This window comes from Emydura macquarii, unplaced genomic scaffold (assembly GCF_026122565.2).
Source record: "Emydura macquarii macquarii isolate MOO-44397 ecotype Brisbane River unplaced genomic scaffold, CSIRO-AGI_Emac_v2 contig_71, whole genome shotgun sequence".
Taxonomy (NCBI): Eukaryota; Metazoa; Chordata; order Testudines; family Chelidae; genus Emydura; species Emydura macquarii.
Window position 1 is genome coordinate 2,900,081 of NW_027130208.1, and position 16,598 is coordinate 2,916,678.

At 40.0% G+C, this 16,598-nt stretch overlaps 1 protein-coding gene across 7 annotated transcripts in view; it reads right to left on the bottom strand.

The window, feature by feature from the left end:
• Positions 1-16,598, bottom strand: part of FHIT (fragile histidine triad diadenosine triphosphatase) — a 939,636-nt gene that overhangs the window by 604,994 nt on the left and 318,044 nt on the right. The gene's annotated exons all lie outside the window — the stretch shown is intronic.

Consider the following 16,598-nt stretch of genomic DNA (forward strand, 5'->3'; position numbering starts at 1 on the left):
ACCTGTTCTTAAAGAAACCTCCAACGATAGGGATTCCACAATCTTTTTCCAAGTCATTAATGAAAATGTTGACTAGTACCAGACCCAGGACTGACCCCTGTGGAACACCAACTAGATACACCCTCCCAGTTATACAGTGTACCATGGGAAATTACTCTTTGAGTATGGTCTTTCCTGCACCCACCTTATAGTAATTTCATCTAGACTTCATTTCCCTAGTTTGCTTATGAGACTGTCATGTGGGACAGTCTCAAAAACCTTACTAAAAATCAAGCTGTCTGCTATCTACTAGGTCATTAACCCTGTCAAAGGAGGAAATTAGGTTGGTTTGACATGATTTGTTCATGACAAACATGGGTGGCTACTCCTTATAACCCTATTATCCTCTTGGTACTTACAAATTGTTTAATAATTTTTCCAGTATTTTGGTTACACTTAGTTAATGTAGGCAGGTTCACATTTGCATTAATGTATGAAAGTGAGCTCAGATTTTACTGCAGTAGAAAAACCTAAAAGCCCAAAAAGCAGTTTAATAATTTTTAAGAAACTTTTTGTTTTTAATGTAAAGAAAAATGTTTTGTCCCATCCTACCCTTTTTTACAGCTGTTATTCATTTTTAACTGGACAAAGGATATCCAAGTGAAAATAAACAAGGCAGATGGTGAAGTGTCTGTATTTTCTGGATTTCCTTCAGTTTAATCATCTATCCAAATTACTGTTAAGTCCTATGGCTTATCCCCAGTAACAAAAATTAATTAATCCTTAGAGAGGTGTGTAAGAAAGTACATAAAGCAGTGGCCTTTCATCTCTAGTTGCCTTGATCAGGACTAGACTAAGTTAAATCTATCCAGCAGGCTTATATAAATCTTCCCTGGGCTTCCGTCCACCTACCATCACCATATGCCATAGTCTCTCTCTATATATATACAGGAGAGGAGCAGACTTTTAACATTCAGGCCTTGATTCAGGAAAGCATTTGCCTAAATACATCCCTATTCAGGACAGCACCTAAGCAGATGCATAAATCCTGTTGACATCATTGTTTTAAATGCTATCCTGAATACAAATGCTTTTCTGAATTGGAACCTCAGGCCTGGTCTACACTTACCTTCAGTTTCGGCAGCAGTCGACGGGAGTTACGCAAGCTACACAGAGCCTCTTGTGTAACTTCCATCGACTTCTTAACTCCTCTTCTACTCACTGTCTTCACTGTCCTGTGCTGATGGGAACACAGTGCTACGCCACTTGAGGGGGGTGAGCGTCGACTTCCGAATCGATCGAGTGGGTCTTCACTGACCGCTCATTCGATCCAGATCGATCGATCTGACGGCGGCAAATTCGCCACTGTCAGTGAAGACCTGCCCTCAGTATGTCCTTGCCTGCAGCTCCCTACTCAGAAATAACACAAAAGAAGTACAGCTGCAGAATCTCAACCTCAGTTCAATCTATACTCACAAATACTGCATTACAGAAATGATTGTGTGGAAAGTCGCAATCTATAATAGGCCTTTGTTTCCACCACTCTTGAACACAGATATTGCTATTTACCTACCTCACGGGCTTTGGGGAGGCTTACCTAATTAAAGTCTGTAAGGGACTTCTGGAATCTCAGAAGAAAGGCACTATGTAAACACAAAGCATTGTTATGTATGCTAGCACACACCTACTAGCTGTGTCCTTCCACTGGTTAGGATACGAAATACATACTCCTTTCAGAACTAACTTTTGACACCAGCTGTTTGCTTCCTCTGAGCTAAGCCACTGCATTCTGGAAAGGAAATCAAGTTTCCTACAAGAGATTTAGGTGGTCAGCTTCAGAGACAGCTCAGTTAATTCTCTCTTGATATCAGGCCTGGAAGCACAATAATGATCACCTATATACACAGCATGCTTCATCCTGAGGGATGCCAAAGTTCTTTACAAACTTTAAAATCTGATTTACAAGCTATTTACATGGGAATCATTTCACCCACCATGGAAATGCAGTCACCTTTGGGATGAAATGCAGCAACTATAACAGATTTAACTGTACACCAGCAACCCAGGAAATTAGTTGTCAGCATCTTCTGCTTGCTAAAAGTAATTTAAAATATAGAATGATACATAAACCAGTGGACTCCAAAGCTCTTGGAATGAAACTAGCAGTATGCTAGTTACTAAATCCCTTGTGGGGACACTGGCAGTAAGCAGGCTAGTGAAGTGTTTATCGTGGTTTACATATTTCTATTGCCACTTTCCCACCTGTTTACAGCTTTTCAAGTCACTCAGGGAAAATTAAATCTTCTTCTTCTGGACCAAAGAGCTGAAGATATAGTGCTCTCGGATACAGAATTCACGCATGAAGAAGCCAAAATCATTTTAAATATGAGACGCTTTTCCTTCATTGAGACAATGGCCTGGAACTTACAGGCCGCACCCCTGCTACCCAGCACAACATTCTTCCCTTATTTATTATTTAAATTACCGGCAGGCCTGGAGGGCCCAACCAAGATCAGGACCCCACAGAGCCAGGCACAGTACAAACACATGGGAAGACACAAAGAGCTTACAAGCTAAATAGACAAGACAGAGGAAGAAGTGGGAGTTAAAACAGAGGCAGGCAGAGATGAAGTGGCTTACTTAAGGAAACACAGCGGATCCGTGACAGAGCTAAGGACGGAACCCATGTCTCCTGCATCCCCATAGTGCCCTATACGCTGCACCATTCTACCTCACTTACAATACGAAAATCTTAGCAAAACATCCCTTGGAATTTTTCACTGAGCCCACAATTCTGAATAGATCCAGCATCTTATCTGAGACTTCCCCATCAAAATGAACGTTATGCCAATGACTATGCTAGCATAAATGGTTTGGACCATTACCAAAGAATAATGTATCTTTGCTTGTTTGTTTAAAAAAGTATTTAAAATGTTTTTTAAAATATTAAAATACAGTGTCCTAGCACCACAATAATTTGTGGCACAGGAGAAAGCACTGATTTGTTAAAAGAATGCTACAGATTCTTTAAGGATTCAGCAGTTAAGAGGAATACAAAAAACAATGATCAGTATATAGGTTATAAGTCAGCCTTATTATGAATACTGGTGCCTACAGGAACTGTCATGGAAACTAGGGCCATTGGATTTCCAGCCCCTTATGCCAGGGCTGAAATTGGATCTTACTGTCTTAGACAGAAAAATTTCAGAACAAATCACACTCATCTTCTATTTCTGTTTTACTAAAACCAGGATGGTAAAATACATTCAACAAAAGAAGAGAACAGCAAAGTTTGGATCCAAATCTGAAAATGCAGGGGTATCAGATTTGAGATTTCGGTTCAGACCCATCTCAGAGGTAACCAAAAAGAAAGGGAGAACAGGGGTAGTCAGCACAGGCCTCTATCCAGGAAATCACGCATTTGAATGGAGGTCTAAGATGGCTACCTCTTTTTTGTCTCCTCCTCTCCCCCACTCTCCTGTTGATATGATTTCTGATCCCAAGCCTCAGATCTGATGCCCATGAGTAAACATTGATTTTGCATGTTTTGATAATGCTTTTTCTTTAAGGGACAAAATAAAGTTAAGGCCTTGATTCACAAACACACACAAGCAAATAAAGTTACTGAAACACACAACATAAATATTGATATCACTTCTGCATCTATGTGCAGACCTACTGCGAAGAGAAAGTCAGATAAAATAGTGCTGCAAACATCCTTCCCAATATGTGGGGAACGCTGAGTGAGCCCTAACAAACCTTCAGCATACAAGTGTGCAGTTTTTAACGTAATTAGTCAGGCAAGGGAAATGCACCTGCCAGAATCCATGCATTTTCTGGCTTTCCTATGTACAATTTAACCACAAATCATAGCAAATCCTCTCTGGAGACAAACAACAGCTGCTAGCAAAAGGTTTAGATCTGCAATGGTGTTCATACTATTTACAGTTCAGTAGAAAGCTGAGAAATGCAGTTTCTTTCTGCAAACCATCTCCTTGTAATTAAAAAGGTTTAAAGATCTAGCAGGTTTAATCTCGCTGCACTGAACTATCTGATACACAGCATTGTTACTGGTGTTTTGATTTTTGTTTTAATTACTACTAGTTTATGGTGATGGGTATAAAATAAATAGTTACTAAGTTACAGTAGACCAAAACAAAAAAGTTAAATGCATACAGAAAGCTAACAGAAACTAAATAAGCCCTTTGAAAGAAGGAATTCACCATGACAAACTGGTTAAGGACAAAATGACAAACTGAGCTGGTGGGGCTCTTTGGTTCCCACAATTTATTCTTTAATAACTTCTACTGTAATATTTCTGGGCACATCAAAGGACAATAAGAGGCTGATGTTGGTAATCCCTCTCCCATATAAAAACTTTCATTACAGAGTGTTAAAGGCATCACTCTGTCTGAGAAATGGGAATTGATAGGGGTCGGCTTTTTTCTATCCTGGGGAAACATCTAAGGCTTTTTCTCATGGTGACGCTGAGTACTCTTGCCAGAATTTATTCTGAAAGCAGCAGATGTGCAATATGATGAAAAATCTCTTTGATAAATGGGAAAAGAAAAAAAAAGTTCAGCGGGCCACTTTTCTGTGTCAGACCTAGAAACTGCTTTCCATTCTAATTAGTTTAAAATGGTTCTTGTAAACACTTTTCTATTTCTTCTTACAAAGTTGTCAGTACTAATTTTGACCAAGACATCTAGATTCAAACATCCTCCTTTATAAGAACAGGATGAAATAAGTTTTGGCTTCATTTTTATATATATATATATATATATATATATATATATATATATAAACATTGCAGATAGAGTTCCTTTCATTATCCTACCTATACTGTTCATAGAATTCACTGAATTATGCCCACATGATTTCAATTCCAATTAAAAATGATATTGTTCATTGTTCATTTCCTGAGCTAAACTGTTGCGCATTGTGGCTGTTTTTCTTATACAGCTCCAAAGTCTACCCTAGAAAGGGTTGCATTTTAGTCTCAAGGACATGATAGCTGCATATGTCAGTGAAGGCCTCAGTCTTGCTGTTCTTATGGGATGAAAGGAGGAAAGGTCATGACCACAGTCTGTAAGTATGGAAAGCCTTTGTTCCTATCTGCATAATTAGTAGTGCAGTCTAGTTGGATGACTGGCTAAACATTCATCTCTAAACAAGAATGGTTGTTAATGGTCTCTGTGCAAGTTGGTAATATCCCATTTTCAGATGTATTTTATCATCTGCATCTGAAGCCGTTAGGAAGGATAACAATAAAATGGGGTTTTGTGCATACCATTAGGATAATTGTTTACTCATCTGTTCTCTTAGGACTCAATTCTGGAAGATACAGAGAACTCTAGCTCGGATCCAGCAGAATCCTTAAGAACGTAAGAACAGCCACACTGTGTCAAACCAATGGTCCATCCTGTCTTGTGACAGCGGCCAGTGTCAGATGCTTCAGAGGGAATGAATAGAACATGGCAATTATCAAGTGATCCATCTCCTGTCAGCCAGTCCCAGTTTCTGGTAGTCATCCACATGCTTAACTTTAACTTTAGGCATGTGAGTAGTCCCATGGAAAGTTCTTGGGACTACTCAATTCTTAGTATCAACCACATGCTTGAATCCTATGCTGGAGCAGGCCAAAACATCCAGCTTAATGGAGGATTCAGCCCTTAACTTATTTTTAATATAACTTGGAGGAATATTTAGGATGAGAACGCTGATTAAACTTGAAGGGCTAAATTGTCCTCTCAGTTATACCCAAGTAACTCAGATTAGCACCTCTGAAACCAATGGATTTATTTCTTTTGGCCCTTACTTTATGTGGGGAAACAACTGCCCCAGAGGTGGCTGATAGCATTCTGTTCCACTGTTGCTAACTCTAATTACCTACTACAGATGACTTTTTCAACCCGGGAAGTAACAGTTATTTACTATATACTTCAGCAATAGGGCCCTTTTCTCTTCTCATTCTATGTAAGAGGTAGCTTCATTGACTTCAGTGAAGTTACGTGAATGTAAAACTAATGAGAGAGGAGACACAGACCCTATGTTTTATTAAACCCTTTAAAAATTGATACAAAAGGAGTGCTCCAGTAATCAGAGCTGACAGCTTTGATTAACGTAAGTGAATTTTCTCATTCAGTTTCTATCTCATATCCATTCTAAACTTACTTAATTTATTTTTTTACTCTCATCAACATTGTGCCTGGTTTGTAGTGCCATTTTTAGCTAAATTTATACTAGGCTATAGCAGCAAAACTAGAGTTCTTTGCTTTTTTATTTATGTATAGTACCTCAAGCAACGTTGGAAGGAGCATTTCAAGACTCTATTGAAATGTGACTCTGGAGTCTCAGCTGCCACCATTGAGTCCATTTCTCATCATCCAGTAATAGAATCTCTTGCCAATCCCCCATTTTCTGAGGAAGTTTGGCGTGTCATCGCTCACGGACTAGAAACAACATCAGATGGCATCCCCATAGAGCTCTTCAAAGCTGGTGGAATAGCAATCATGCAAAAACTTCATCAACTTCTTTTTAGAATTTGGGTTAATAAGGAAATTCCACCCAACCTAAAGAATGCTAATATTATGACCATTTTTAAGAAAGGGTACAAGTCCATATGTGGGAAATACTGAGGTATTTCCATCCTCTCCTGTGACTTGTCCGTGCCTACAGTAGCCACCTGAAAATGCCAAGATCAGAGCAGGCTGCAAAAGAAGAGCATATTCTCCCAAACTTGGTGGCTAACACTACAGTAAATTCACCAGTAAGTCATAAACGGTGCTTCTGATTCCCCACAATGGCTATCAAGAAGCTAAAACAAAAACAAACAAACAAAAATATAGCCCCCTTTGCTGCATTTCAGTCTCTCGCTCCTAATCAGCAGCTAGGTCTAGTAAAGAGATAAGTTATTAAAATGCTATTCCCTTTACCAGAAAAGATCTTTGGGTCCTCAAAGGGTCAGCCACATGTACATTACAGATCAATGTAAATTTGGATCTTACCCAAAATACCATGCTGCCAGCCAATCCTTTAGTAACTAAAACTAAAGGCTTATTATAAAAGGAAAGAAACAAATAATGTGAGAGGTGTTATATGAGTAAAGCAATTTATACATATAAATTATGTGAAAGTCCATATATATTAGGTTTTCAGTAGAATCGTGGAGTTTGCAGGCTTGTACAGTACCTGGGGTGTACATGCAGTACCTGGATAGATCTCAGTCCTTTGTTTCACAGCTTCATTCACAGATGGGTTGATCCAGAGGTAGAAAGCACAACAGAGAATGAAGACAACAGAGAATGAAGCAGCTGTCTTTTATGTCCCTTTGCCATGCGGCTGATGGAAATTCACAGAAACAAGATGGAGTCCAGAGTCACTTGGGCAAGTCCTGGTGACTCATAAGGTAAAGCCCTTGGTTTCTTTCCCTGGGTTCATTTTAACTTTAAGTTCCCTTAAGGATCCATTAAACAGGATTATTGCTGCTGCCATCCTTTCCAGGGTGTCGCCCAGAAACATAGCACAAGTTGAAATACAGCTATATCAAACATATCCATAACTTCCAATACAAATATGACACAAACACAAACAATATCATCATACTTACCAAATTAAAACCTTTCTAATGGTACCTGCCATGGCATATCCTATACAAATTATTGTGGTCTTGCAATATTGATAGTAAATAATATTCTAAAAGGTCCTCCTAATCTAGACAGCATCACATCTCCATTGCCAGGAAGATCCTTGCTCGCATCCTTTTGAACCATCTTCTCCCTCTTGCCAAAGATGTTGTTCCAGAATCCCAATGTGATTTCAGACCTTTTTGGGTCAACACTGACATGATTTTTGTTGCACGACCGATCCAAGAGAAGTATAGTTAACAAAACCAGCCACTGTTTATGGCATTTATTGACCTAAAGAAGGCCTTTGATTCCATCAGTCATGAAGAATTATGAAAGGTGCTGTCTAGGTTTGGTTGTCCCTTGAAGTTCAATCATATTCTCAGGCTACTTCATGTTAGAATAACCACCACCATCCTCTGTAATGGGTTGGAGATGGACCTGTTCACCATCCCTACTGGTATTAAAGCAGGGCTGTGTTATTGCCCAAACCCTTTTTTCCATCTATTTTGCTGTAATCTTGATTCTTATTTACGAGGGCATTTCTTCTAAAATTGGGATTGAGTATTGCATGGAAGGCCAGCTCTGTCGAGTTTTCATTCTAAAACTAAGGTCATCAGGACTGTTATTACTGACCTTTAGTATGCTGATGACTGTGCTATCCTTGCGCACACTGAAGCTGACTTGCAATCCACCTTAGATCTTTTCCTCAGTGCCTATCATAGCCTACGACTTTCCCTCAACATTAGGAAGACTAAGGTGCTCCACCAGCCTGCCTTGGCACAACTTGCCCCACTTATCCCTCAAATTGTCATTGGTGGTGAACCCCTGGAAAACGTTGAAAATTTCCCTTATCTTTGTAGCCATCTCTCCCAGACAGTCAATTCTGATGTGGAGATTGAACATAGGATCTGTTGTGCCAGCGTATCTATCGGAAAGTTGCTCCATCGTGTCTTTATGGACAGAGATCTGTGAATGGAAATGAAGATCCTAGTCTACAACGCAGTAGTCATCTCCACTCTTCTTTATGGGTGCGAGACCTGGGTGACAGATCAAAGCCATCTTAAGTGTCTGGAGTGGTACCAAGAGTGTTATCTTAGGAAGATTCTCTGTATGTGATGGGAAGACTACCATACCAATGCTAGTGTTCTGTCTGCAGATAGCATCACTGGTGTTGAGGTGAAGATTGTGAAACATCAGTTTCGCTGGGATGGTCATTGTTTGTGTATGGCTGACACTCATCTTTCTAAGCAACTCCTCTTTTCTCAACTTTGTCATGGTAAGATGACCTGCGGGGGACAGAGGAAACACTACGAGACACCCAGAAAGTATTTCTTAAGAAGAGAGGCACTGATCTCATGAATTGGGAACAGCTGGCTGGCAATAGACTGAAGTGATGTCACAATATATATCAAGCCTTAGCCCATTTTGAAGAGAACTGCCTTGCTCAAGAGGCTGAGAAACGGCAGAGGAGGAAGGAAAGCATACAGCACCCTGGCCAGCAGTTGTGCTCTCTCCAAGCGACCCCTGCCACATATGTGGAAAAATCTGTACAGCACAAATTGGACTCCTCAGCCATCTTAAGTTTCATCAGTGACTTTTCCCCCAGCAGTCATCATCCTCATATTGAGGGATAGTTTTCCCCTTCCCCTCAGTTAACAGATCTGATCACTGGAAAGTTCAGAACACAAAAAGGCACCCAATACTGCAAACAAGCAGGTGAGTCATCTTCCATATGGCAACTTGAAAAACATTAAAGGTCAACATCCAAGTTTCTCATCCACTCTGGGGCTTGTGGTGACATGGAATGAATTGAGTCTGTCCCTGTGGACAAGGATCTTAGAAGACAGCTGTTCACTAGGTCTTCAAAGGTTTGTCTTCTCCACATTCACATTTTGGTCTGTCCTTAATTTTCTGTCTGCACAGTAGGTAATTGCAATGCCTTTGTGATGTGGTTTGCTGTGTTCCATATCTTACATGGCATGATGAAGTATTGGGTTTGTAGGATCTGTAATCAGATCTTGATCCTTGACCCTGCTGTTTTCTCACAGCCTCCATCAATTGTCTTTTGGTGACAGTCCAAAAGTTTTAAAAGCTTTGGCCCTGGCTTAGAAGGGGTTCCTGGACTTAAAATGGAATCCCAGAGGTTTTGGGGATCTTCATAGACAGGCAAGTCTGGGTTCACTGTCATACAATTGTGTTCTCATATTATTGCTGCTTATCTTTGGTGGGATGGTGGTAAGATGTGCAGGAGGACAGGAAAGCAGACTTTCAGTGTTGATTTCAGAACTCCTGTGACAATTCTCACTGCATGTAAATAAAATCATATTGAGGAAGCTACTCTACTTTTCATGTGTATAGTTCCATTGAATGCATCAGCACTACTGGCATGGATAAAGTTGTTTGCAAACAAGTGTGCATTCAGGATTGGGAACATTCCGCTTTTGGAGGCAGCTCTGACCTGCAAACAGTTACTAATATGAATAGTCACCTTGATTACACTAGAACTATTCACAAGTTTAAACTTAAGCACGTGCATATCTGTGTGCAGAATCAGAGTCAATGTTTGTACGGAGCCTAGCCGAACGGGCTCTCAATCCTTATTCAACTGTCTGGATACTACTACGAGCAAGCTACTTTTCTTGTTTGTCCAGTGCTTTCCCACAACAACACAGGAGTGAAAGCCATTTTTTTAAATGGAAAATATTGTCAAACCACAAAAACTGGTACAAAAATTGAGGGGCAGATACCATCCCTAACCGTATTTCTAGCACATTTTTTTAAACTTGCCTGATTTCAAGTAGATGCTGTCCTTTTAATTTATGTTACTGGCATTTATGCAGCTGCCAACTGAACATACCCCTGCCCTTGGCAGGATTACAGGGGCAATAGTTCTACAAGGATGAACTGCTCTTGAACATTTCTCCAGTGTATTAGGCAGACACATGATTCTTTTAAAACCTAGCCATATTTGTCTGATTCATCCACGTCCTTTTGTTTTGAAGAAACAAGTATCTCATTGGTAATAAAGAAAATACTAGTGTCCATTATACTCTCACACTGACTTCAACTCAGAAGGCAGATCATCTTTCCATCTATGAGCCTGGACTGAAACCCTTTGGCTTCAGATACTCAGCACTTTTGCAGATTGAAAGTTATTTTTAAGTGCCCAGCTATGAACTTGGGAGGCTAACTTTAATCATCTATGGTCTATATAATCGTCTATAGTCTTTTACAGCTGGACCTTCAGGCCACAGTTATCCGTTCACCCAATCAGCCCTCTGAGAACCACATCAGAACAGGACTTTCCAGACATGAATCTCATCCTCTACTCATAGAGAAAAGGGTCAGACACCCCAGTGGCACTGCTCCACAGAACTCCACCCCTTTTTCTTAAGGGCACACTGCAAATATATTTTTTTAAATTGCACTTCCTTCCTTCTCTCTTATGCTATTTAGAGAAAAACACATGTATTTCCTTCTGTCTCTCTTTGTAGGGCAGATCTTTAAATTTTGTATACTTACCCCTATTCTGAAGTAATCATAATAACACTATGTTTCCTGTCTGTTAACCAGTGTGCTATCATCAATGTTACTGTTAAGCTTCCTGTGAGATTCTATGTCAAGGGGCTTGCAAAACCCAGATATATTATGTACACTGTATTTGCCTTCTCCACCCAGTCTGTTATTGTATTGGAAAAGGCTTTCAGGTTACTTTGACGTGAGCTGTATTTTGTAAATCTGTGTTGACTGCAACTCAATAAGCCTCTCCGCTACATATTTCTACAAATCGATTCTCTCATTATGTTTTCTACTATTTTATCTGCAATACGAGACAGGCTCATAGGCCTACCTTTATCCCAAATGTCCTGCCAGTCCAATGTAAAGGGTAGAATGACATCTGCCTTTCTGTATACCTGGAGTGTCACTACTGTTTCCCAAGATTTATAAAAAATTATTGCTAGAATCTCCAAGATTCCCTCTTCCAGTACACCCAGGACCAAATATATAAACTATCTCAGACCACAAATTTCTACTCTGAGCTAAGTTTATCTGGGGTGTAAGCCTGCTGAAATCCTCTCTCCAGTGGTATCAATGGGCTTCCACCAGAGAAGAGTTTGGATCACTAAGTTGTTTATTCATTTACTCTTTCTTTATTGAATTTTAACCCTTTCATGGCCTCATTTGCCTCCCTCATCTTGTTCTTAGTGAATTCTGGGAAATATTCAGTTCAGTCATCTCTGATTTCTCATTTTGTCTTTCCTTTTTAGAAGTGATCCTACCTTCTCCTATTTTCCCCATTGACTATGTGTGTAGATACCTCCCCTATTTTGCTTCTCTTCTTCAGTTAATATGGTCTGATTTCACAGGATCTCTTGCATCTCTCCTCCAATTTCTCCCATGTAGGCTGCTAAAAACTGCAAACAAGCATTTTGTAATTCTATTGCCAGACTACCTTTCAGCCCAGCTGGTCTGAAGAGAGAAACAAATTTTCAAACATGACTACTGGTGATTTGGATGCTTCCGTTTCTTGGTTATCTAAGGTGAAATACATTAAAGAGATGTGATTTTTAGAGAGCAGGTGCTCAGCACTTTATTATTTGTACTAGTATTTATTTACTTATCGCTTGTACAAGTATTTATATTCTCATAAAAGCCACTCCCTCCCACAAAATCGCTTCTGCTCATCCAGGCATACACGAGCATGTCATGCAAGTCTGTCCCCAAAATTGAATTAGCTTTCTTGCCTAAACTGTATAGGACAACATTCACTAACTGTTTTCTCAGGTACTATTGAATCTTTCCACATCCAACAAGCTTGCTAAATGCAAAGCATAATAATCTGACATGCTGAATATTTTCACCTAGGGCAGTATTTTCAATTCAGAGTACTGCAGCAGGTCTTAAGAAATAAGTAAAAGACGGTGGGGGGGTTCTCTCTGTTCTCACTAATCCTCTCTTTTTGTATACGTCCTGGTTTCATAACAGCCAAGGCATTTCCAGCTACTGCAAAGACTAGAATGGTTAAGTCTTTTCAACAATAGCTATGCCGAATCAGCAATATAAATAAAACTTTTCTTCTGATTTTTAAATAAAAAACCTCATTCCTTAAGATGTGACAAGACAGAGGAAAGTAGCTTGGGGGATGGGGAGACAGATTTCTGGACATTACATACTATTTTGCATGAAGTTGAAGAAAAAGGAAGAATAAAGTGCCTCCATGTTTTACCGCCTCATTTGTTTTCTCTACTCTCATGCAAGTGAGGATTTCATTAATTTTATCTTCATCTATTTTCCAATATTTTTCACTGACTTGATAGTAATAACAGGTGTAACCCCAGCCCTGAGCTTGGTTTTGCCTGTTGCTTGGGGTGGCTTTTCCCCTTTCACCTCAGAGCAAAGGGTCTTGAGTTCTGTATCCTGGCACCTGGTGCCTCCATCCAAGGAGGCCCGTCAGATTGCCCGGAACACAAAGGATGCTGTCCCTTGGGAAAATGTTTCCTAGTATATTATTTGGTAGTAGTGTAATACAAAGGATAAAATAAGTATCACAATCCCCAAAGAAGCAATACAAAGAAGCAATGGGGAACTTTATTGGATCCAGGGAACAAAAGATAAGGAATAAGGATTAATAGGAATAACTAGAACAAAATAGCAACAATACCTTAAACCCTCTGCCTGACAACACTTACAATGGGCCCAACTCCCCCAGCTCCCTCCTAGTACCTACCTAGGCAGACAGTGAATGGAAAAATCTGTTTTTTACTGGCAGATGCAGCACTGTAATCATTGGCCAACTTAAAACTCACAAGCAAAAATCAACAGAACATGGGGATTTCTTACAAAGTCTTCACCCCTCAAAGGATAGGATCAACTTGCGTGTCCCTGGTGTAGTGTCCAACAGAAGATTAGGCTGGCTCTCAGTATCTTGACTTGGAATTGCTCTTCAGCCTCCCAGGTTGCTGGTCTCTTCTGGGTTGACACCCTTCAACATCCCAGTAACCACCACCCCAGTTAAAAATTTCACATTGGATAAATATGGGAAGTTTAATGGGGACCCCCCAGAGTGTGATTCTTTTTCTTTCTCCACTCCATCAACAGCCAAACAACTCAACAACTCTAGCTCCACTCCACCAACAGTCAAAACCAAAAGTAAAACCAAACTCTTTATCTATGAATTCTGGCTTATGATTGGTTCTGACAGTAGCTTCCAGCTTGTTCTATCTCCAGCCTGCAAGTCTAGGCAGTCTGGGAAACAGAGCCCTGAGCCTTTCTAGTCATTGTTACTGTAGCCCAGAGACTTAGAGTAATTTATCAGAAACTACCCATTCCAGACTGGTTACACCAATACCTAGTATTAGCAGAGGACATTACTGTTCTACCTCCCATTAGGTTGGAGCACCCCCGCTTTTCTTTTCTTACTAGAAAATTGTTTCACGCCCAGAAAATCAGAGGTTAATTGTAGATACTACCATGTGTTTGTTTTCTAAATATCTGATACCACTAACAGTGCTGAAGTGCTACGAGGGAAGCATTCTTCCCCGTATGCAGATGTGTATATCTATAAAATGGGAAGAGATTGTTCTCTCATCTATAATAACCAACAGTAACAACTCTTTTTTCCACACTAGATATGAAGGAGACTTCAGTAAGTTTTCCCCCAACCTACCCTTGGTTTGTCTTTTGGCCAGCTTTGTATGTTTTGGTTCACTTTACCTGTTGTTTTTCCGACAGCTGATCTTTCAGAAGGGATCTGCCAAACTGTAGATTAAAATTAATCATTTCTTAAAACCTCCCTTTAAAGGCAGGTTTAAAGGTCACTTACCTGGATTTTAGCACCTCCATCTGAAGCATCTGGTACAGGCCATGTTCAGAGACAAGACAATGGACCAGATAACACATTGGTGTGATCAATTGTAGTGATTCTTATATTCTGACAAAGGTAATTAAAAGAAATCCACAGTTTTGTTGCCCTTGAAATAACATGGTGGATAATACAAAAAAGCACCAAGTTGCCTTTTGACACGTTCTTGATACCTAGCAGATCCGGTACTTCACCATTACATGTCAAAATGCCTCCTTATTTTATTTAGTTCATTAACAGTTGTCTACCCAAACCGCTACATACATGTACAGATAATTTTTAATGCATTACAGAAGGAAACTTTACCTTGCAACAACAGTTTTCATTAGGTTATTAGATACATCAGTAAAGAATCAGCATGTTTCTTTAATCTGATTGTGCTTGGTTTTAACTATCACTGAATGCATTTGCATCAGAGCAGTTCAAACTACACTTTTATTTTTTCACTACATTGCAGCATTTAAATTTCACCTGTCAACACACACAGACCTCATAGAGGAGGAAAACTGGAAGCATAATTTGAGCAGGGAATGTGGCAAAGCATCCAGCCATCTCCCAGCCAACTACTCTAACTGAACAGACTTCCTGGCAGTGTTTGAAAGGGCAGCCAGTACTCAACCTCTTCCTCTTGAAGAAAAAGCAAAATAGAGGTGGGAGAAAATGATCAATTTCCAGAGAAAATGGAGAACAAAATAGCCAGCTCATTCTAAACAAATCCATTAATTTACATTGGTATTTTAAACAGGAAATGTTCTAACAATTACAGTAGGTAGACGGTTCAAGCGCAAGCTGTGTGTGGAGATTCAATGGCAGTTTTTCAGATAGATCAGATTTATTTTACAGAATAATATGCAGTGTCTGGAGTTCTCTCAAGCAAGAAGGTTTTAAGCATTGACTGCTAAAATAAAGAACACAATCCCCCCTACAAGCTGAATGCCAAGACCTGGTGTGTACTTTTTCAAGGGACAAAGAATTATTAATTTTCCTACACTGAAATAGATTTCATCATGTTTCATTATCAAAGTGTACTTAAAATTAAGAGGCCTGAGCAATTCTGGTTTTGTTGTCTTTTTAAACTAAAGGTCAGATTAACAGATCCACTGTGTTTTATTCTCTCAGTTGGAGTTTGCGGGACATGTTGACTCTTGGCCCAGTCCTGACCAAGGCAGTTCCTCCTCTGCACCGCCTTGTAATATGGGATAGCAGGGTGCTGATGCACCACGCTGGCCCAGGTGGATGGGATGAAGCCATGCACCCTCTGAACCACCCACCTGCTCCCAGGGAATTAATCAGGCATACAGAACTTCTTTGTGCCCAGGCTTGTTACTGGGTGACTCTCAGTTCCAAGTCAAGTCAACAGGTTCTGCTCGCAGTGATGATAAAGTTATGCATTAGGCTATGTGATACTTGTGTTAAAACAGCCTATCTTCTTCTGTTATGTTTTGGCATTTCTGGACGTATAATAATACAAATAAAATATAATGAAGGCACTGGCACTTCTATTCTAAAAAGTCAGAAGGGTGGTAGCCTACCCCTGCTAACCATTTAGTTATCATTCAATGTAACAGTAGCGCAAAAAATTTCAGTTTACCCAGGACAACAACAACAACAACAACAAAAATCTTAGTCCCTCACCTCAGCCAGGCTTACATTTTCACACTAATGACCAAGTTTTGTAATACCTCTGCCATCCACTGAGATAAATGGGCTGGGCTGGAAACAAGAGCCTGATCCAACACCCATTGAAGTGAGTCAGAATCTTTCCATTGACTTCAGTGGGCTTTGTCTCAAGCTCTGAGGTCTGAATCCATTTCTGAACTAGCCGGGCTGGTCAGACAACAGCAATTCCATTTCACAAAACATTTGCATGTTTTGAAATGTGTTTGACACATAGGAATGAAATAAGACCTTTTGAAATTTTTCACTTGCTGGAGGGAGACTATATCTCAGTGCATCAGGGCATTGGTGTGGGATGTGGGAAACCTACATTCAAGTCCTTACTTTGCCTGATTCAGAGCAGTGTTTTTCATCCCACTCCAAAAATCAGACTGAGCAGGGACTCAAACCTGGATCTCACATGGCCCAGGTCAGTGCCCTAAACAGCAAGCTATCAAGTACTTAAGTCCTTT